The sequence below is a fragment of the Pogona vitticeps genome, chromosome 4 (genome assembly GCF_051106095.1).
Source record: "Pogona vitticeps strain Pit_001003342236 chromosome 4, PviZW2.1, whole genome shotgun sequence".
Taxonomy (NCBI): domain Eukaryota; kingdom Metazoa; phylum Chordata; class Lepidosauria; order Squamata; family Agamidae; genus Pogona; species Pogona vitticeps.
This window is the reverse complement of record NC_135786.1, coordinates 237,299,523-237,322,307: the sequence shown is the minus strand read 5'-3', so window position 1 is coordinate 237,322,307 and position 22,785 is coordinate 237,299,523. Positions and strand designations below refer to the sequence as shown.

At 44.6% G+C, this 22,785-nt stretch overlaps 1 long non-coding RNA gene across 1 annotated transcript in view; it reads left to right on the top strand.

Annotated features, from left to right (window-relative positions):
* The window catches only part of LOC144588719 (uncharacterized), a 33,605-nt gene extending 11,131 nt beyond the window's left edge, over positions 1-22,474 (top strand). The window contains exon 2 of the long non-coding RNA XR_013544397.1: positions 22,308-22,474. This is a non-coding gene — a long non-coding RNA (uncharacterized LOC144588719). The remainder of the gene's footprint in view (positions 1-22,307) is intronic.
* Positions 22,475-22,785: the final 311 nt, after the last annotated feature.

Sequence of the window (22,785 nt, the reverse complement as noted above, 5' to 3'; positions counted from 1 at the left end):
ATGTCGAAACATGTCCGTCCATTGTCCTCCTATCTGATCAATTGATGAACAGAGAAAGAAAATGTCGGCACTTGTGAGGAAGCTCCACGTAATGAAGAACTGGGAATGATTCAGAATCTGGGGAGAAGTAGCAATAGCTGGGAGAAGCATTAGCTAAGTGACAGAGCATGTGGCTTGGAAATCAGCAATCCTAAGTCCAGGATCTGTAGCCAAAATATCTAGGCTGAAGGATAGGACTCTGTTGCTGAGGATACACAAAAATGGGATAGGTAGACAAGAGGTATATTAAGCATCTTCTCCATGGTCTTTAGCACTGACAATGAAGAAAGGGAAATAGAGATGTTGTATACCTTGGTTCAATCACCCACCAAAGTCTTGCAGGCAAGAAACCAGAAGAAGACCGAGACTCAGAAGGACAGCAATGAAGGAAGTAAAAAATATATCACCAAGTGTCAGGTTGTGTCCCTGGAGACCCAAGACCAAGATCTTCCACCCTCTGGTATTTCCCATCACCCTGTCTGGGTTTGAAAGCTGGGAGGTGTAGAAAGCTGACACATAAAATAGGGATCCATTTGAAGTGTGGTGCTGGAGGAGAGCTTTGTGGATAACTGGGGTGATCGGAAAGATGAACAAGTGGATCTCAGATCAAATCAAGCCTCTCTCTCTGGAGGCAAAAATGTTGAGACTGAGGCTCTCCTACTTCTGGCATATCATGGGAAGGCAGGATTCTCTGGAAAAGACCATCATGCTGGGAAAAGTTGAAGGCAGCAGGAAAAGAGGAAGACCCAAGATGAGATGGACGGACTCCCTCAAGGAAGCCACAGGCTTGACTTTGCAAGAGCTGAGCAGAGCAGTTGAAGACAGGGCATTCTGGAGAGTGCTTGTTCCTTGGGTCACCATACATTACAGGCGGCTTGATGGCAGGAAACAACCACAACAGTAATGGTCTTTGGGGGAAATAGCACTTTTGGGGGTTGGATTAGGGCTAAACCTTTTTTTGGGCTGTAATTTGCAAGAATCCCCACACCGGTATAATTACTGTCCACATTGATTCAAGGTTTCTGGGAGTTGTGTTCTACATGTCATCTCATCCCCAAGTTCTGGTCTAATCCAATTCCCATGAACCAGCCTTCTGCCTGCAACAGATACCTCTGGAGTATCACAAACAAGGAAATGATGGCCTTCCCTCAATGTTTGCCTTCAAAACTAAGCTACGCTGATTTTGAACATCCCCCCATGACTTCTGGAAAGCACGAGGGGAGTTTCTTTTAATTGCAAATTAACAACAGGGAGCAGGGAGGCGAAAGGAACCCTTGGGGGCGGCAGCTAAATCCTTTTTCAGTGGCCCTGGTAGGAACTAAGGGAGTGCTGATGTGGAATTGCAGAATTTCCTGCAATTCTGAAAATTCTGAGAGTATTCTGGGAGCTGGAATCGGAAAAATGGAAGAGACCACACTCTTTTAATTGCTTGGATTATTTCTGAACATCGCTCACCGTTCTAAGGAGAGGCTTATCTGCTTAGGCACAGCCGTCTCCAGCTCTAGACCACAGTTGATAGGAGAGATTACGACAAGGAAGGGGTTTCTCCTCTTTCCTTCTTTTTTTAAGAGAGAGAGAGAGAGAGAAAAAAAACCTATGTCCGGGAAGTTTGGGCTGGAAATTAAATGCCCCATCATTTCTGGTGGTGATGGCTGTGAACTCTCCAGTGGAAGAGCCAGCCAGAGTAATAAACAACAATACCCCAGCGGTAATCTGTGTATTTGGGGAAGCCGGGGGGGGGGGAGCTCCAAGCAATCAGAAAATCCATCACTGGGTCCAGTTTCTCATCTTGGCCTGTCTCTTTGAAGAGAAAACTTCATATTTCTCCTGCCGGGTGTATGACTTCATCTTGACCAAACCAGACATGGAGAGAATAAGAGGGCCATTGAGCTGCACCCTCACTTTTTCTATCTCTCTCCTCCTGTCCCCCCCCCCTTTCAAGAGGGAGTAGCGGCTCTCCAAGCTGGGTTGATCTTTGCTTAAGCAAGACCCCTTCCCTATTCCTTTGAGGCGATGGAAAAGTTCTCTTCTTTAAAACAAGAGTCCTGAGAATCCCATAACCAGCATGGCCACCGGTGGTTGTTCAAAAATTGCAGCTTTTGAGAAGGGTGTGAATCAAGGGCTTCAGTGCAGTGGTTCAACTGCAGTCCTGCAGTTCAGGTTCTGCTCATGACCTGAGTTGGATGCCAATGGACTCAGGTAGCCAGCTCAAGGTTCATTCAGCCTTCCATCTTTCTGAGGTTGGTAAAACGAGTGCCCGGCTCATGGAGGAGTGGGCGGGGCGGAAGGAACGTGTAGCCTGCATCATTAAACTGCAAACTGCCCGGAGAATCCTTTAAGCACAATGGGACAGTGTAGAAGCAGCACACTTTACTTTTAAGAGCATGCGGTAGAGCAGATTCAGGTCACTTGCAATCTGAGTAATGGCAAAAGCTAAGCCTTTGACATTCATACAATATATTTGTGCTTGCTGCATGGAGGTCTGGTCTGCTTGGCTTGGCTTCCTGGTTTAGAATACAGCTGATTATGTTTTGAGATAATAGATCGCTGTACATAATGCACGGGTGTTTGACTCCCATGCATCGTGTCCAGAGAGAAGACCTATCGCTCTTTAATATATGGCAGCCCATGACAGCCCTATGTTCTGGGGAAGATGGGGTTTGGGTCAGCCAAATCTAAGTGGCCATTCAGGGAAATGAAGAAAGGTTTGGGTCCAAGCGTCCTCAATGACCACATCTGTCTTTATGAGTTGGTTTGGGTGTTTAGATCATCAGGGGAACCCTTTCTCTCACTTCCACCACCTTCACAAGTGCCTTTCGTGGGGGACACAGGAGAGAGCCTTCTCTGCAGACTTTGGAACTCCCTCCCACTGGAGGCCAGCCTGGGCTCATCTTTGCTGTCCTTCCTCAAGTAGGCCAAAATCTTGCTTTTCAGGCAAGCTTTCCCTGAGCAACTGGTGATCTGAGAGTCTTTTTTTTTTTTAAATGGCTGTTTTTAAATGTGTTTTTTTAAGGGATGTGTTGGCGCTGCAGGTTAAACCGCAGAAGCCTTTGTGCTGCAAGGTCAAAAGACCAGCTGTCGTAAGATTGAATCCACGCGGCGGAGTGAGCTCCTGTCGCTTGTCCCAGCTCCTGCCAACCTAGCAGTTTGAAAACATGTGAAAATGCGAGTTGATAAATAGGTGGGAAGGTAACAGAGTTCCGTGTCTAGTCGCGCTAGCCACGTGACCACGGAAATGGTCTTTGGACAAATGCTGGCTGTACGGGTTGGAAATGGGGATGTGCACCATGCCCTAGAGTTGGACATGACTGGACTAAATGTCAAGGGGAACATTTACCTTACCTTTAAATGTATAATACTTGTTTAATTCTCTTTAAATATTTGTACGTGTACTGTTTCCAGCTTTTAAATATAGTATTTTTAATGATGTCAGCTGCCTTGGGTCCTTTTAAGGAGAAAGGCAGGGTAAAAATATTTTAATAAATAAACAGGTTCACAGGAGCCTTTTCTGGGCTCACTTTCCACATGGGAAAATGTTTATGTCCCCACTGCCACGTTAAGCACCTCTGAACACTTGCAAGCAAGCTGGGATGAAGGAGAAATTGGCTCTTCCAGATGCCTTGCGGGGGAAATACAGGTCTGCTCTCTCTGAAATCCCATTCATCTGGTTAGAGAATCATATCCTCCTCCTTCTTTGTGGATATTGCTAAGCCAGCCCAGATGGTTGAGTATAGATCGCTCTATTTACAAGAAAATGAGGTGGTTTCTCTTCCAGGTATTGATTTTGAACAGTGGATTAGAAGAAGTGTTACACAAGTCAGGTGAATGATATGATAATAAGTGAACAAGCTGGGCAGCCAGAAGGAGATCACCCGGAAATGTTCTGAAAACCTGCCAGCAGCCGTACACAGGGATGAGCTGGGCTTAGACGTGCCTGCCTCTTGGAGACCGAATCTCTCGGCATGTAAACTCTGTGAATTACGTGGCTCACAGAAGAAGTGAGAATTAGGGCTCTGCATTCCCCACCCCGCCCCCATTAAATCTGGAGGCCAATTCATGGTAAGAATGCAAACTAGAGATGGGCACAAATGCATCATTTTGATGGATCATGAATAACAAATTGACTATGTTTTCCCCTGATGAATGGATTCATCAATTCATTTTTTTACTTTAAAACCCTATAAAATGGCCCCCAAGCACCTAAAGACAACAAATTCACACACGATCTGTAAGTTGGGTGAAGTTTCAGTTTCGGAGGTCCGAGTTATACACCCATAATGAGGGCCCCCTCCGGCACCAAGATACACCAAAATCACAGAGAGGTTGCCACAAATTTTCCTCTACAATCCCTTTAAGTTTCATGAAAATTGGGCTTCTCCAAACCAGCTGATAAAGGGCATTTTTCTGGGTGGGGGGGTGACACCCACTTTGTGGGTGTATCACTCAGATGGCTGAAACCCAATTTTCACCAAATGCCAGAAGTGAAAATAAAGAATTGGAAAAAGCTAATGAAATACAGAGACCTGGCAATCCAAACATTTTGCTTCTGGAAGAAACGCTCCTCACTGGTCCCCGTAGTCATTGGGGCTTTGGGAGCAATATCAAGAAATTTCACACAGTGTTATAAGCAGTTTCAGATCTCAGAAAGAACACCATCACAGCTATAAAAACGGCACTATTAGGAACAGCATATATACCGTGTCGATATTTAACAGATACTTACGGTTTTGGTTAAAACTTGTAGTTATATGATGCCAGTCAATGTTTTTATAATTTTGATTGACTGTGCCTAGTGTTTTTTAATCATCATCATCATCATCATCACCGTCTTAGAACTGCAGAGCTGGAAGGGACTCTATGGATCATTGAGTCTAGGTAAAGGTAAAGGTTCCCCTTGACAATTTGTCCAGTTGTGTCCATCTCATCTCAGTTTCCAACCCATAGAGCTTGCGTTTGTCAGCAGACAATCCTCCATGGTCACGTGGCCAGCGCGACTAGACACGGAACGCTGTGACCTTCCCACCGAGGTGGTCCCTATTTATCAACTCACATTTTTACATGCTTTCGAACTGCTGGGTTGGCAGGAGCTGGGACAAGCAATGGGAGCTCCCTCCGTCACGTGGATTCGACCTTATGACTGCAGGTTGTCTGACCTTGCAGCACAAAGGCTTCTGTGGTTTAACCCGCAGTGCCACCACGTCCCTGTGGTTTAACCTGCACTGCCACAGTCTACCCCCCCCCCCCCGTGTCAAAGAGGCACAGTGAAGAATCCACTGAGCTATCCACTTGGACTTCTGGAGGCCAGAATTCCAGCTTAAAATGAAGGACCTCAAATCTTTCTAAGAAGTGCTTTCGTTTCCCAGTTGGAGGAGAGCACTAGGGTGATGCAACCCGCCTAACAGCTACAAAGCTCACATCACCCTCTTACGTGCTTCGCAGTCGGTGTCAGCTCCTGGAAAAACTGAGTACACTGGACCGGCTCCTTCCTGATGGAGCATCTGGAGGGGTTTCAGGAGGTCACGAACGGTTATTCCAACACTTGAAGCTGTGCTGTGTGGCTTCTGTGCCTGCCGTTGCATCCTGCTGATCACCACTCGTCTCCAGGTATAATTATTTTAAAAGTGTGCTTCCTCACAAAGTGCTTCTTGAAAACATGAAGCTACAAGGCTTTCTTGGGGGGTGGGCGGTCAGCAAGCCCCAGGAGTCCATTCTGAACTGAAGAAGTATGAAATTGCTGAACGTTTCTCTCCTCTCTACGAGGCTACCAACATGTGGGGTCACCAGGGACTCGGAGAGAGAGGGAGGGGGAAATTGGCCTTCTTGAGACTGATTTGCTTGTTCTTTGCAAGACAGGATGAATCACCTCCTTGAAGGATATGTGTGTGTCCTGCCAGCTTAAAGGTTTTATTTTATTTTGTTTGGCTTCAGTGTTTCTGGGTCCAGTTCAAAGTGCTGGCTATAAACCTACAGGGATAAAGACTAGGGACTTGAGTTGGATTCAAGTCGCACCAGAAGCTCAATTCCAACTGGACTCAGGGGTTTCGGGGGGGGGGGGCTTGGGAGTCACCTTGTGACTTCGACTCATTTGTCCGAATCATGTTGTCAAGTTCTCATGGGAGCTTCTGGGTCCTCATCAGAGGAGGCTAAAGCAAGAGGAAGGGAGAGGGGAAGAAAGACATCATACCACCGACTTTGGGTACCAAAGTAGATCATTGGATGTTTGGTCAATAACAATAAAATCACAATGAAAGTAAGATGTAAAACAAACATAGCATTGATCAGCATAAACCACCATGAAACCATTGTTTTTACTCCTCCCTCCCTACAGAATACGAGGAAATGTAGTTTTGTTGGTCAACCATGAAAACATCCAGCCAGCAGAACAGAATGTTGGACAGCAGCTGGAGAGAAGCTCAGATTTGAGCTTGGGAACATCCCATCTCCTGAGATTTTGGGACTAAAAACTGAAACCAAGGAGGTGGATCCTTATAATATCAGAGAGGCAGGACCAGCAAGTCTTGGGAGTTGTGACGACAGAGGTCTGCACTCTCTCTTGCTCCAAATGGCACCATGGCCAAATTCTGGCATGCTGTGATGCACATAAAGAGGGAATGGTACTGGGCATATTGCTAGCAAGCGTGAACTTCCATCCATTTTACTTCACTGATGCCCAGAATGTCAATGTTTATTCTTGCCACCTCCTATTTGACCACATCCAGCTTACCAAGGTTCATAGACCTTACATTCCAGGTTCCTATGCAGTATTTTTCTTTGCAGCATCGGACTTTCCTTTCACTCAGGTGCGTCCGCAGCTGAGCGTCCTTTCGGCTTTGTTCCAACCACTTCATTAGCTCTGGAGCAACTTGTCCTTGTCCTCCACTCTTCCTCAGTAGCATGTCGGATGCCTTCCGACCTGAGGGGCCCATCTTCCAGCATCATATCTTTTAGCCTTTTGTTTCTGTCCATGGAGTTTTCTTGGCAAAGATACTGGAGTGGCTTGCCTGTTCCTGCTCCAGGTGGATCGCGTTTAGTCAGAACTCTCCACTATGTCCTGTCCATCTTGGGTGTCCCTGCACGGCATAGCCCGTCGCTTCTCTGAATTACTCAAGCCCCTTCGCCACAACAAGGCAGCAATCCGTGAAAGGAGTTATGCCTATATATTCTATGCCTATAAACTCCATTGAATTCATTGTGTTTGCATCTAAGGTAGTGTTTCTCAGCCTTGGGTCCCTAGATGTCCTTGGATGACCAACTCCCAGAAATCCTAGCCAGCACGGCTAGTGGCTTCTGAGGGTTTTAGTCTAAGAACATCTGGAGACCCAAGATTGGGAACTATTGATCCAAGGATTATGCTAGATATTGAAGAGAATGTAGGCTCCCTACAGTTAACACATTTCCATTCTTACAGGAGTTCCCCTCAGAGGTATGTGTCTCAGCAATCAGACTTGTGAACTAGACCCATGTTAACCCTGCAATAACTAAGCACAACACAACTGATGTCAAATTGGGCGAGGAAAGTCAGATAACAAATCTGTTAAAAAAATGTTCTATATGTATTGTCTAATTTGACCCTGAGTAGATATGTAACAAATTGGGAGACAGTTGACCTCCCATGATTGCATGCAAGAAATCCTAGCAGTAAGTACAATTTTCAGACCACCCTGAAATTAAGGTTCAATATTGGGTTGGGTAAGCGGGTGTTACCAGAGATGGCTTGAGCCTGTTCACAGATATAAGTAATTTGAAGATATTATTTAAAAACGACTCAGACAAACGGGGAATAAAATCCGTGAAATGAAGACACAACAAATCAGAAGAAAATCGGTGAATTTCAGACCAAAACAATATAATGATTAAACGAGAAATGTAATGAGTGTGTAGCATGTGAAAATTAGCCACAGTTGGTCTTTTATAAAGCACTAAATTTGTCCTTAATCTTCCACTTGCCCTCCAGTGAAAGCTTGCTGCATTCCCAGCTGTTTAGCAGATTGAGGAAGAAAGACTTATATCTTCCAGAAACAGGTTCCTGAAGGCTCAGGGGAAGGCAGAGGAAAATTGATCCAGGGAAATCCAAATGGGGAAAAGGGAAGAAAAGGAACCTCGGAGTCTCATTTGTCTGTGGGCGTTGAGGGGAATAGCAATAAAAGAAAGAGAAGGTGGGCGGATTCTAGGAAATCAGCGTTTACTCATAGCAGTCCACCGGCCGAACGTCCAGGAAAACACAAGCCCTGAGTAAAAACCATGAGATCGAATTCTGATCAATTAAAGAGATGCAGAATCTCCTCAAAGAAGTAACCTAACTACATTTCATTGTAACTTCTTCTTTTTCTTCTTCTTTTGGGGTATAACTAGAATTGAACAGATAATGTACTGGGTGGAACGGTCCGGAGTGTCTGTTAGAAGTGCTTGATAGCTCAGTGGCTTAGATTTCTGGCAATGGAGCCATAGAATGAGAGTTTGATTCCCTACTTTGCTTCCTTGATAAGGACTTCCTTGATAAGGACATAAGAATGATCCATAGGGTCCTTTCTAGCTCTGCACGTCTAAGACAATGACAGTGGCATCAATGATTAAAGGGCACCGGACAAGCTGGTCATGATTTTTTTATTTGGGAAGAAAGTGGGCCATAGACTTCTCGCAGCTAATATTTATTCGGAACTGTCCTACACACTGGGGATTACTCCCAAGTAGGTGAGCATAGCATTGCAGTTAGAGAGCACCGTTCCTATAATTCATAAGAAGAAGAAAAGGTGCCATCTCCGGAATGAGATGGGATCCTCATCTAATGAACAAATTATCTCAGTTCACTTGGCTTACTACTAATTAAAAAAAATTATTCATTGGCTGGACAAATTTGCGCTAATAATACGCTCATCTCCTGTGGCGTTTTTACCTTATGAAAATAAAACAAATGCCAGTGTTGAAACGAAGAATTCATTGGGAGAGAATGAGTAGGAGAACCAACTAATGACTTGGAGTTAAATTATTCCTTCCAATTAAGTCGCTCATAATTAGGTATTTTAACTTCCTTGCTTTCCGCCTCCTCTTTTTCTCACTCCCCCCACCCCCTTCCCTGGCTTCAGGAGAAGACTAATGGTAATGAGCCCTCTGAATTGTCACTAGGGTGAGTAATCCTTTGCAACCAGAAGACTGAAGAAGACAATACTGGGTCTATGTGGTCACAGAGCTGTGTGTGTGGAGGCTGGAGGGAGATGTGAAGAATCCAGAGGGGGGCTGGGGATGTTAAAAAGAAGGATGAGCTTTGAAAGCTGAAGGGTCCCACCTGAATTGATGGTGTGAGGAAAGGCAAGCCAAAACTGTGACTCTTCTTAGCTGTCTGATTCACCTGCCCTGGAAAAAAAATATAGATCAAGGTCTCCCTTGGACGTTTCTTTTCTGCTACTTATAACATTTCCATCTGCACCATTATGGATGGTGCTTTGTACTTTCACAAAGTTCCCAGGTATCACTGTCCCACATCAGAGGGGCAAACTCTGCAAAGACTGACTTGGATGAACTCAGAAACAATTCCTCGAATCTTCCAAAGAAAATGTAAAGCATCCACATGAAAAATGTACACATCAGAAATATGTGCAAAGCACTCCTTCACTCCAAAACATCAAGATTAAAATAAATGTACTGAGTGAATTATGGGTTGTTTCCTGGCCCCATTCTAATTCCAATGGACCGATTGGCCAGGCTGAACAATATGGGTAGCATTAGGGGTAGGGGATGGTTTTCATGTATGCATCTGTTTTTCCCCCCTTTTCTTCATGTATACTTTCAGTATGCCTTCTCTCTCCAGATGAGGCCAAGTACTTGTCAGATCAGATAATGACTTAAGTATTTGTCTGAAACTGAAGTTTAGTAGTTTAAACATTTGTGCCTACTGTTTTCTTCATAGCTGTAAGACTTTTGAATGTTTCTAACAACTCTGAAGTATTTGGGGCTTATGGAACATAGAAGCAAGATACTGTAGATAAATAAAACTTCTAGAATGAGAGAAGCTGATGTTGCCTGGAATTATTGCAACAGTGAAAAGACTTATACTTTGATAGTCAGATGAGTTTTGATGTGATTGTTAAAGGTTGTTTGGTTTCATTCTGGAGTTAACGCTTTTTAGGGATAAATGCCAGCTGTGGCACACACAGGCTTCTGATTTTTTGTGTATCTTCCTATGAAGTTCTGTAGGACTCTTAGGGAGAGGTTCATGTGTTGGTTTATACTCTGAAGTACATTGTTGTCCACAACAAAAGTGTTTTGACTTCTGTTTCTTGGCACCGCGGGTGGCTGGGAGAAAATGGCATGGTATCTTAATTTTTTTAAAAAAATAAAATAAAATTCAGTGCATTACATTGGCTGGGATAAAATTTTTTACTTGAAATAAGGAGAACAATAGATTTGTTAGGGCACTTAAAAAAAGAAAGAAAACAAAACAGAATATATGATAAACGGGTGAAACAAAGGGAGATTGATTGCAGATCTGCAGGTGGCACCATGTATAAACTGTTAGTATGAGATGCAGAGGAAATTGTGTTGTCTTGAAGACACATTTCAGAATTCATGTTGTGGTGATACCTTTGATGAGTAAACCAAAAAAATAAGCTTAAAATTCTGTCTGTGATTGTTGCAATTAAAAAAACAAAACAACCGTGTACCTCCATGCTATAATAGATCTGCACATCTTAAAGGTGATGGTTTGGGATTTGAGATTTATCTGAAATTCGATGTGCAGTTCTAGTTAGCACCCCCTGGACAAACCGTGGCCTGCTAAAGAGAGACAAAACAAGTCAGACATGCCTTTAAACCTCTTAGAACGACAAATGCGAAAAGGCTCTACTGCGCCTTATTTCCTCCCCCTTGTTTCTGTGCCTAAGCATCTCAATAAACATGTGATTTTCTGCTCCTCTGCTTAGAACATAAGCCATGAGATAGAACAAAGGCTATAAAAGAGCTTGCAGGCTATAAACAACTCCTGCAGCACAGCAAGCCATAAACAACACTGTCCAGGCAGCCAAGTTTGCTTTGTGTTGGTGGAGGAAATGGCAGCCCTGTGAGGCCGGCGCCTCGCATCATTTCTGTACATAATTGAGAAGAGCGAAGACTGCCCCTGTTTAGATTCCAGCCAGGTAAGAACAAAGACACCCAGGATAGGATCCATCTGCCTTCCACAAGTCTTGTTGAAAGCCAATTTAATGAATCTGCCCACAAGCCTGTCTTGTTACACAAATGGAAGAGGGGGCCGTGGTTTATTGAACCACTGGAAAAAAAAATCAAATCAGCTGCAAGCTTTCACAGAGACAGTGCCACTTCTTCAGGCTTAGCACAACTCCCCCATGGATCATGCAGAAAAACTGTAGACCATAGTGCAAAATTTGATGGTGTGTGTCTGTGAGAGGTCCTCTTGAGGCTGAGGTCTTAAGCCTCTTAGTACCACCGTTTGGGGATTTTACACCCCTCTCTTAGGACCAAAAAGTTGCCAATTACTAGGAAGCACACCTCTCTCAAGCTTGTCTTTGTGACCTTCAGGGACTATCCCAAAAAGTTCCCCCCATCCCATTTCTGATGAGGTGGACTTATCCATAAAGACTCACATTAAAACATAATAGCTAGTGGTTGCTGACAAATACTCAACTATTCCCCAAAACTGCACCAGAGCACAGACAGAGTTTTGACTCCTGTCCTCTGAAGATGCCGGCCACAGAGACAGGTGAAATGTTAGGAAGAAAAACCTTCAGAACACGGCCAGACAGCCCGGAAAACCCACAACCACCATCGGATTCCGGCCGTGAAAGCCTTCGAGAATACATGATAGCTAGTCTTCAAAGTGCCACATATTTTTGTTTTGTCTTGTCCCCCCCCCCCCCTTTGGAGTTTGTCTCATATCCCAAATGAAAGCTTCTCTAAGTTGCCTTCCAAAAAAATGGGAGATCAATCTCTAAAACTGGTTTGGGAAAGTTCCAGAGGACTAGAGGAGACTGGAAGGTCACATCTCCCCTCTGGCAACCTTACCTTGCTGACTGATGGCAGAAGGCAACTTCACCCGTATTGTCCATCCCTTTATGAGCTTTTTCAAAACTAGAAGCATCAGGTGTTGATAAGGCTTGGACAGTGCATGCCTCTCCATCACAAAAAGATCCTGGCAAAACGGGGATATTTTCCCCCAGTTTTTACGGGTGTGGAATGGAGCAGGGCTTGTGTAAAGGGTCCCTTAAGAGGCCCTGATGTGACCTACAGGTCAGAGTGTTTCCAACCCTGCTGAGATGCAAGCTAGGTCCTTTCTTTCCTTCTTTAGCAGAAAGGTTTTTTTAAAAAAAGAGAAAATAGAGAAATAGGTAGGGATTTGACCTCTTGCCCTGACCCCCTTCGTGTTTCCTTTCCCTGAGGTTGAAGGACAGAGTCCAGAACTGGCTTTCAGAGGGGTGTAGAATCAAGGGCTGCCTGTCTGAGGAGCATGAGAGAAATCTCACCCAGCCAAACAGGGAGAAGCCACCGCGGATGTCAGATATGTCATTGTTTTGACTGCTACTTCCAGGCAATCCCCATGACCACTGGATGTGATTGCTGGAGGATTCTGCAAGTTCTAACCCCAAAAAAGAGCTGAAAACAGGCTCAGACCCAAAACATCAACATTTTGAAGATCCAGACGAGTTCCTTCCAACCTTCCCTTGTTTCAAGCTTTTGGGCAGCCGCGTCTGTTGTCAGATTCGCCAACTCCATGGGGCTTCCCAGTGCTTCCCAGTTAATACGACCACCCTGGCAGCCACTGTGCCTCCCCCCCCTCCACCATTTCTTGTGTGCCCTTGGGTTTCAGTGCCCGACACAACTCGTCCTGAATAAATGTGCCCTTCTAGCTCTCTGATTTAATGGCTTTGGAGTCCACTCCATAAATCTCGACAAGGAATTTATTTATTTTTATCTCTGCGCGGCACAGTCTGAATTATGCATATATTGAGGAGCTGTCTTCAAAACTGGGGTGACATGAGTTTTCTTTAAAAAAATAAAATAAAAACCTCTGCCATTCTTTGCTGACTTTCCATCATTTTTTCTGGAGCTTTCATGTCACGCTTGCTGACCAGACAATTTATTAGGGGCTGCGTGGGAAATACTGAAATGAATGGCGAGCCGCCCTGCATGTTGATCTGGGTTTTTTCTCTCCCTGTTTCTGCCGTTGCAAATGGCTTCCAAATAATTTTAGCAGCAGGAAACTTTATCTGCCGGAGAGCGAAGGACATGTCTCCTGGTTCAGAAAGCTCTTTTCTCAACTTCCCCTCCATCTACATGAGTGCAGTATCAATTTGAAGGTTCAGGTACGTGGTCAGAAGTGAAAACGGGGACTATTTAGCCTTGAGCAAAGACATCGGAGAAGAGATACGATAGTGCTTCTCAAAGAGTTGAAAGGCTGTCATACACAGGGTGGTCAGGATCTGTTCTCCATCATCCCAGAGTACATGACAGAATAACAAAAGGTTCAAGCTACAGGAAACCAGATTTAGACTGAATATAAGGAAACTCAACTATTAGAATAGTACAACAATGGAACCAATGACTCAGGTGACGAGCGCTGCAGCGCTGGAGGCATTCAAGTGAAAATTGGGCAACCAACCCTCTTTCAGCTCTGCTTTGATTTGGATTCCTGCCTGGAGCAGGGGGTTGGACTTGATGGCCTTCGAGGCCCCCTTTCCAGCTCCATCATTTTATGGTTCTATGAAGAAGTGACACATCCCTGCTTCCTGAAACTTTGCTCCCGATTCTGGAGACGGAGATTCAAAACCCTCAAATATCTATGGGCAGCATTTTTTTTCCAAATCCAAACGAGAATTGGCAAAGTCTGTATGTCTTGCTTGACAGTAGTCTGTGTAGATCTATCTTTGATTTCTTTTTTTAAAAAAACGTGCCTCTTCAGAAACCCCAGTTCCCTCATCCTGTTCTGTTAGGGTTCCATATATCTTCCAAGGCTCGTGTTTAGCTTTGCCTTCCTGATTTAACACCAGGAATTTGACATAAAACAAGCCACTAACCACAGCTGCCAAGGTGTTATTTAAATGATTTGCCAGCTCCAAGCTTTAGGAACAATCTGGCAAAGTAACTTCTTCAAAGCATGATGGCTTAATATGCAGTACTGAATGGCGCTGGGCACTGCCTCCCCCCCATTCAGTTTGTAGGCCTATCTGTGGCTTCCGAAGGTATCCTGACATGATACTTGTGTTCCATCCAGTTTCATCTGAACTGATTCATCCACTTCCCTTTGGCTTGCATTGGAAAAGCCAAACAGTGTGAACTCTTTTTTTTTTTTTTTTTGCTTTTGTGCTAACGAACGTGAAGTCTGCAGCCACGATAAGCGCTAAAAAGGGGACTTGGGTGGGCAACCTGTGGGTGTCGGATAGGCCCTCAAGCCCATGTCCAGCCCCAGGAGGGCCACATTCTTCCTGTGACCTGGAAATTTCTTTCCTTAAAAATAAAGTTATGTTTATCTTTTAACTGGAGGAGCTTCTTTATACCCTTTAATAGCCAAATTTGGAAAAAAAGAAAAGAAAAAAAAGGGAAGGGCTGAGGGGGTGCCACGGACCCTCAAAAGATGTCAAAACTGCCCCCTTTGGGATGGGAGGAGGGCTACCTTAAGACTTCTGAGAGTGGACGCCAATCTCAGGCCACAGGTTGTCCGCTCCTGCTTATTGTGTTTAATTGCCACAGACCTTTAGCCCTTGGGAACTGGAAGGAAGGCAGGAAGGCAGTGGCGTGATTGTCCATTATCCGGAACAGGAGAAACACCCTGAGGAAATTAGCAATGCTGGGCCACGATTTATGTTCCAAAGCAAGCGTCCACCTACACCGTTGTGGGCAGCAAGTGACGTCCTTGAGGAAAGAGTGTTTATGGGCTTGTGCATCATTCCTGTGAATTTATATGTGACGAGCGAGAAACAGTACAAAAACGTACAATCCACCTCCACTTCTGCCGACTGGAGCTAAATTTCCACCAGCTGGAGAACTCTCCAGCTCGGCTTGTAACCTCAGAGGGAGGGATATGGAAATTCTGGCCCTGCTTACAGGCCATCTTTTATTCATAGGTGTAGCCCACTTCTTTCCCCCACGCCCCAACGGTTCACCCACAAAATAACCCTGTGAGGGAGGTCGGGTGACGAGAGAGAATCGGTGCCCCGAGGTCGCCCACTGAAGAGAAACCAGAGATGTCGAACAATCATGGTGAGATAGAGTCCCCTTGAAATACTCCTCTTTTGATGCTAATCTTCCCCAGTTTATTCACCATTAAGACCATAAAGACATTTTTCAAATTTCTCATGTTTCTCTGCTCAGTCATCTTGAGATGGGTGTGCAACTGTGCTAACAAGGGCTTTAGCATAAAGTCTCCCACTGAGTTTTATGACTTAGGGAAGAAGAGAACCAAGCTATCCCAGGTCCCAGTTTGCGCATTGTATTAGAGATAATGACTGATCTTCAAAAAGTTACACCTCCTTTTTAGAGTTTTTGCAACCTCTTATCTGGGCTGGGGTGATTGCCGGTCGATCCAACACAAATCAATGGTTTCCTTCTGCCTCTGAATTCAAAGAGAACCCTTCCTTCTGTTTTGGGTCTTTTCCCTTTTCTGAGTTTGCTGCAGTCTGCTTTCTTGAAAGCAGTCACGCCTGTCCATTTGCTGTTCGATCTGTTCACAACTGAAAGTAAAGACAATGTTTTTTTATTCTTTTCTCCTGCTAATGTCTCAGTGAGTTATTGAGACTGTAAGTGCCAGTTGATGAGAAAAGGGGGTGGACTAATCTGAAGAACGTGAACTATTCTACTCTGTGAATCCCTACACTCCTGCTGTGCAGCTAGAGGAATAATATAAGCACCATGCTTTGCCTTTGCTCCTTCCAACTCCGTCCTAGATAAATTCTATGAAAATCCTGGATGGAGAAATCTGGTAGTTTTGCTTTGTCCCGGATTCAGGGTTTTTATTTTAAAATGTTGGAATTCTCTCAATCTTGTATACAAAAAAAATGTGTAAATTTTGGCAAATTTTAATGAAATTTTCAAATTCATATTCTGTATTTTGTTGTATTGCACACATGCATGCACACACACATGCATGTACACACACACACAATGTTGCAATTGTTATGCAAAGCAGACCTTTGAAAAGTCACCAAGGATCTCCCTCTGGCCTTAAATTTTAGCCCTAGAAAGTCAAGGAAAAGGAAGGAACTATCTTGGCAGTTGAACAAAGAGAGAGAGAGAGAGAGAGTAATCAGAAAGGCTGGAGGGGGGTGGTGGTGTCATGAAAAACGATGCCATCATTGTTGTTCATAAAACGAGGGCTGGGTGCTTCAGTCCTTTTATTTCCAGGTACGTCCAATATATACGACTCTAATTGGTACTAGCTTTGATTTTCAGCAGTGGATATTTCTTGTTCTTTGAAGAATACACTTCTCCTGTTGTCTTTTAATTAAAAAATGTGTATGCTATGCAAATAGAGATGGGCACGAACCGGTTCGCCCTAGTTTGTCCCAGTTCATAAAGGTGGCAGCACAGGTGTTGCCGTTCCCCTCCCTGGCCTCCTCGGGCTCAAACAGCCATTCACCAGGCCCAGCTGGCTTGCTTTTCCCACCTCCTTGGCTAATCTCCCAATCAGGGGCAAGAGCACAGACTTCTCTGCCCCGCCCTTTGGTCTGATTGGGCCATCAGCCAAGAGGGCGGGGCAGAGAACCGTGAGCTCTTGCCGGGACTGGAAGATCAGCCGAGGAGGGGCAGAAAGCGCCACAAAATCTGATGAAACCTCGGGGTTCAAAACTCGTGGGTCACGTTAAATCAGAGTTCCAGAAAATGACAGTAGATTCTGGTTTTGTTATTAGCTTTGTTTAAGGTGTATTTTCTCATGAGAAGAGAAGACTCCCTGGAAAAGACCCTGATGTTGGGAAAGTGTGAAGGCAAGAGGAGAAGGGGACGACAGAGGACGAGATGGTTGGACAGTGTCTGCGAAGCGACTAACATGAATTTGACACAACTACGGGAGGCAGTGGAAGATAGGAGAGCCTGGCGTGCTCTGGTCCATGGGGTCACGAAGAGTCGGACACGACTAAACAACTAAACAATGACAAAGGTGTATTTGTTTCCTAGTGTGTTATTAAGGCTAGAGTGATGGACTAGAACTTTGGAGAACAGGGTTCGAAACCTGGCTTGGCCATGGAAACCCACGGTGAGGAGAGTGGAACTGGTAAAACCACTCCTTATCTCACTTACCTTGAGGGCCCTGTTCGGGATGCTCCAAGTTGGTTCCAGCTTGATGGCAATGAATACACACAAGGCGTATCTGAAATATGTTTGTCTTCACATACTGTACAGTACTAAGCTATATGCCTCCTGGGGCATCTATCTCGTATTAAAAACTTCTAAGTTGCCAAGTTAGTCAGGATATGTTTCTCACAAGTGAGGACTACTTTCCAGCTACTTAAAGTAATCAGAGATGATGAGAGAACAATACAAGCTTTTGAGTCAGTAGGAGAAAATAACAACCAGCAAAACTGTATACTTAAGAAATGGAAATGAGGAGTCTGTGTTACATAATTACACTAAGGATGATAAAATTGCTCTCCTTAGGGAAAACAGGGGGGGGGATAAAGGCCTCAAGGTGATTTTGTGGGTACTTTAAGGTGATTTAAAGCTTGTTTGACATTATGTCTAAAGATGTGTGAGAAAAAGCAAAGAGAACATAAAGTTTCTCACGTTGCTTTCCTAGATATTTGCAGCATATGTTGAGCTAAATCACAGTGTCCCACTGTTCATATGTACAGCTACAAATTAAATGTGCTTTAATAAAAAGAGTGATGGACAAGGACTCAGGAGTTGTTGTTATTTAGTCATTTAGTTGTGTCTGACTCTTCGTGACCCCATGGACCAGAGCACACCAGGCCCTCCGGTCTTCCACTGCCTTCCGGAGTTGGGTCAAATTCATGTTGGTCATTTCCATGACCCTGTCCAACCATCTCATCTTCCGTTGTCCCCCTTTCCTCTCGCCTTCACTCTTTCCTAACATCAGGGTCTTTTCCAGGGAGTCTTCTCTTCTCATGAGTTGGCCAAAGTCTTGGAGCCTCAGCTTCAGGCTCCGTCCTTCCAGTGAGCACTCAGGGTTGATTTCCTTCAGAACGGATAGGTCTGTTCCTCTTCCAATCCAGGGGACTCTCACAAGTCTCCTCCAGCACCACAATTCAAAAGCATCAATTCTTCAGTGATCAGCTTTCTTTATGGTTCAGCTCTCACTGCCACACATTGCTATTTGAAAAACCATAGCTTTGACTATTCGGACTTTTGTTGGCAAGGTGATGTCTCTGCTTCTTAAGTTGCTGTCTAGGTTTGTCATCGCTTTCCTCCCAAGAAACAGGCACCTTTTAATTTTGTGGCTGCTGTCACCATCTGCAGTGATCATGGAGCCCAAGAAAGTAAAATCTGTTACTGCCTCCATATTTTCCCCTTCTATTTGCCAGGAGATGATGGGACCAGTGGCCATGATCTTAGTTTTTTTGATGTTGAGTTTCAGACCGTTTTTGTGCTCTCCTCTTTCACCGTCATTAAGAGGTTCTTTAATTCCTCCTCACTTTCTGCCATCAGAGTGGTGTCATCTGCATATTGGAGGTTGTTGATATTTCTTCCGGCAATCTTAATTCCGGTTTGGGATTCCTCCAGTCCAGCCTTCCACATGATGTGTTCTGCATATATGTTAAATAAGCAGGGAGACAATATACAGCCTTGTCGTACTCCTTTCCCAATTTTGAACCAATCAGTTGTTCCATATCCAGTTCTAACGGTTGCTTCCTCTCCCACGTATAGGATTCTTAGGAGATAGATAAGGTGTAACTCTGAGTTACTCAAGCCCCTTTGCCATGACAAGGCAGCAATCTGTGAATGGGAAGGACTCAGGAGACCTGGGTTCAAATCTTCCCTCAACTGAGAAAACTCACTGGGGTTTTACTGGTAAAACTGCACTTTAATCTCTGGCATATCTTGAAAATCCTGCAAGGGTCCATCATTTGTATGCGACTTGATGGTACCTAAACACAAAAAACTTAAATGAAGAAAATCTTACTTCCATTTTGTTGTTGTGTGTCATCAAGTCGCCTCTGACTTATGGCGACCCTATGAATGAATGCTCTCCCAAAGTTCCTGACTTCAGTGGCCTTTCTCAGCTCTTGTAAACTCAAGTCTGTGGCTTCCTTTGTGCAATCAGTCCATCTCACATTGGGGTTTTCCTCTTTTCCTACTGCCTTCCACTTTCCCCAGCATGACTGTCTTTTCCAGAGAAGCCTGCCTTCTCATGATGGACCCAAAACAGGAGAGCTTCAGTTTCAACATTTTTGCCTCCAGAGAGAGCTCAGGCTTGATCGGATCTAGGACACATTTGCCCATCTTTCTATTTTTCTATTCCTTAAAATTCCTTCTTCTTATTGACAGAGAGGAGATGGTTCAACCAAAGGAAGACAAATTATCACCGAAACATAGCTTGCCTGCTGATTGCTTGCTTTTTGTGTGTGGTCTAAATAAAGGTATTGCCTGCTCTTACATTTGTATTCTTTCAAAGTCCACGTGGCCTTTTCCTGATCTTTTTTCCTCAACAACCAGGAATCTCAGCAGAAGCAGAAAACCAAGACAGAGAGCGCACTGTAATTTGTACAAAATGCCTCTAGCATGCCTTCTCTTTGAGAATCAAAGTGTGCACCTGGAGAGAAAAGACAGAAGGACTGGCCCATAAACAAGAGCAATGCCCACCTAATGCATGAAATGCTGATGCGAATCAGCAGTCGTACGAATTTGGGACAATCGGCACAAACCAATTCAGGAAGCGTGCCAGCTTATGAGAAAAAGAAACACCCACCAGGCAAAGAGAAGACTGAGGAGACTTCATTTCCTCACTCTTGAGTACAAGGAGAAAGGAATGCAGGATGCATACCCCTACTTACGGAATACGTTTGCATCCATTCTCTAGGTGCGAAGATCCAGAATGGAAAGATGGTAGCTTTCAGCTTAACAACAACAACAATAACAACGCAAACTATAGAACTTTCCAGACTCCAAAAACCCATGGGAACATCACAGAGAGTAGGTGTCAGAAAATGAGGAAGTCAAGATCTTATGGGTTTTCTGGATCCAGGTGGATAGACACCTTGAACATCACACACCAGACATAGGAGTAACAGAATGAAGAAAGGTCCAGATCATTGACATTGCAATTCCAAGGGATGCCAGAGCTGAAAATAAAGAATTGGAAAAACTAACAAAAGTACAGAGACCTGGCCGTCGAAACATCTCGCCTCGGGAAGAAACACACCTCCTTGGTCGCCGTCGTCATTGGGGCTTTGGGAACAATATCAAGAAACTTCACACAGTATTATAAGTGGTTGCAGGTCTCAGAAATCACACTTTCAGAGCTCCAGAAAACGGCAATACGAGGAACAGCGTACATACTGTGCAGAAAATTAACAGATACTTAGGTTTTTGGCTAAAACTTGTATCTGTTCCATAATACCAGTCAATGTTTATATAATTTTGATTGACCGTGCCTGGTGTTTTTGAATAAGAACAACAGCAGTCTAATGGCGTTCCTGTTTCTTGACTACCTTTGGATGGATGGACAAAACTTGTGCACTGCCTTATGGGAGGTGGCACATGGCGGCATGGGTTGGCCCAGAGGGAACCCCAGCCTCCCAGCGGCTGAGGCTGCTTTCCTCTTGACCAGTCTTGGGTTGCCACCTCTGCTATCAACCACCCTGTTTCCTCTCCCTTCTCCAGATGGAGAAGGCTTTGAAGGAATGGCCTGCCTCCCAGCTACAGTTCCATGGAAGCCCACTCATCATCTGAACTTGGAATTATTGACAGCTGTTCTCAGCAGCTACCATTTCCCCCTTTTTCCTCTTGGCTGCAGAAGATCTTGTGAACAGCCAGCCCTGTTGGTTGGTCAGAATGGGCAAACTTTGGCAGAAATCTCATTTTGGGGGGCAGGTGGTGGAAAACGTTGTCTCCCTTTGGCAGGAATCCTATGGGCACTGCTGGGAAAATTCCTTCTCGCCTTCACCAGCCAGCAAGGGAATGTTGCTTTTTCTTCATTTTTGTCTCCAGTGACAAGAGAAAGTCATCTCTAGCTGAGGCGGCCTAAGCAGAGGAAAATGGAGGAATTTAGCAAGTTTTCTTCATATCCTCTCGTACCCGGTCATATGACATCATCATTTGACATTCAAATGAGGCTCTTCTTGTTGCAGAGTTTTGAACTTTGGGTAAAAATCTCTAGCTGCACAGCAGAAGTGCAGGGACTTACAGGGCAGAATTAGCTTCAAGTCTCCTCAGAGTGGAGGTGCCGGCGGGTTAGACCGCAGAAGCCTCTGGGCTGCAAGGTCGAAAGATCAGCAGTTGTGAGATCGAATGCACGCGATGGAGTGAGCTCCCGTCACTTGTCCCAGCTCCTGCCAACCTAGCCATTTGAAAGCATGTAAAAATGTGAGTAGATAAATAGATACCACCTTGGTGGGAGGGTAACTGCGTTCCGTGTCTAGTCGTGCTGGCCACGTGACCACGGAAACTGTCTTTGGACAAACACTGGCTCTATGGCTTGGAGACGGGGATGAGCACCGCCCCCTAGAGTTGGACATGACTGGACTAAATGTCAAGGGGAACCTTTATCTCCTCAGAGTAGACTACCCCTTATTGTCTCATCAACTGGTCCTTACCGTCTCAATAACTCACTCTGAGACATTAGTAGGAGAAGGATAAAAGGTTTCATTTACTCACAGTTCTCAACAGATTAAAAAAAAACAGCATGCTGTACAAAAAATGGCTGCTTACAGACGTTCAGCAACAGACTTCAGCAAACTCAGCTTGCTTTCAACAGACTCCAGCAGATTTCATTCTCACTGCATTAACTGCTAACTGCATAACTGCCAGCACATTCAAGAGAGGGAAAAAGACACTTAAACAGAGAGGTGGGAATGTCTTTCAAATCAGAGGCAGGGAAGGGACAAATGGCTACTGCTGGATTGACAATCTCCTCAGCCCATAAAATTCCCTCCCAGCCTGACCTACTAAAGACATCATACAAGGTTGCAATAACTCCAACACTTCTAGTTATCAGTTCTTACCCAAAGAACATCACAATCTATCAACCTAAAATGAAAAAAAAATACTTCTAGAAGCTTGGTTGTCTTTTCCCTTGACTGCTGTAAAAAAATAATAACAGCAAAAATTGTTGCACAGTCTGAAGTCTGTCTAATCCAATCTTCTATTTTCAGGAACCAGTTGCCTTTAAGAAGCTGCTGACAGATGTAAAAAAGTGGGTACATCACCCTCCTTGCTTGTCCCTGGTTTCACGTATGCTGAAGTCTTTTGGAGAGCTGGGATAGTCAAGGAACTCAAATCACTGGAAATTTCTGCAGGGAAAATAAAAGGTTAAAACACACCTCTCAGGCTGATGTGTGGGCGAAACCCTAGCTTTTCACTGGACTTCCTACTTCTTCAAAGGATGCACCACAATGTATGGCATTCTAACTACATATATCACAATATCCCATGTGTGTTTTTTGGGGGGGAGGGAAAACATGTATTTGAACATCTCCGAGAAAGAACACCTGCAGAGAGCATGGCTTTACAATTCTCTGCCGGGAAGAAAGCTGGGTGGGGTCATCCAGAGTTGTGGGGCTCAGTGGGGCTCAGTGCCATCAGTACGCTGATGACTCCCAGCTCTACCTCTCCTTTTCCCCAACTTCACTG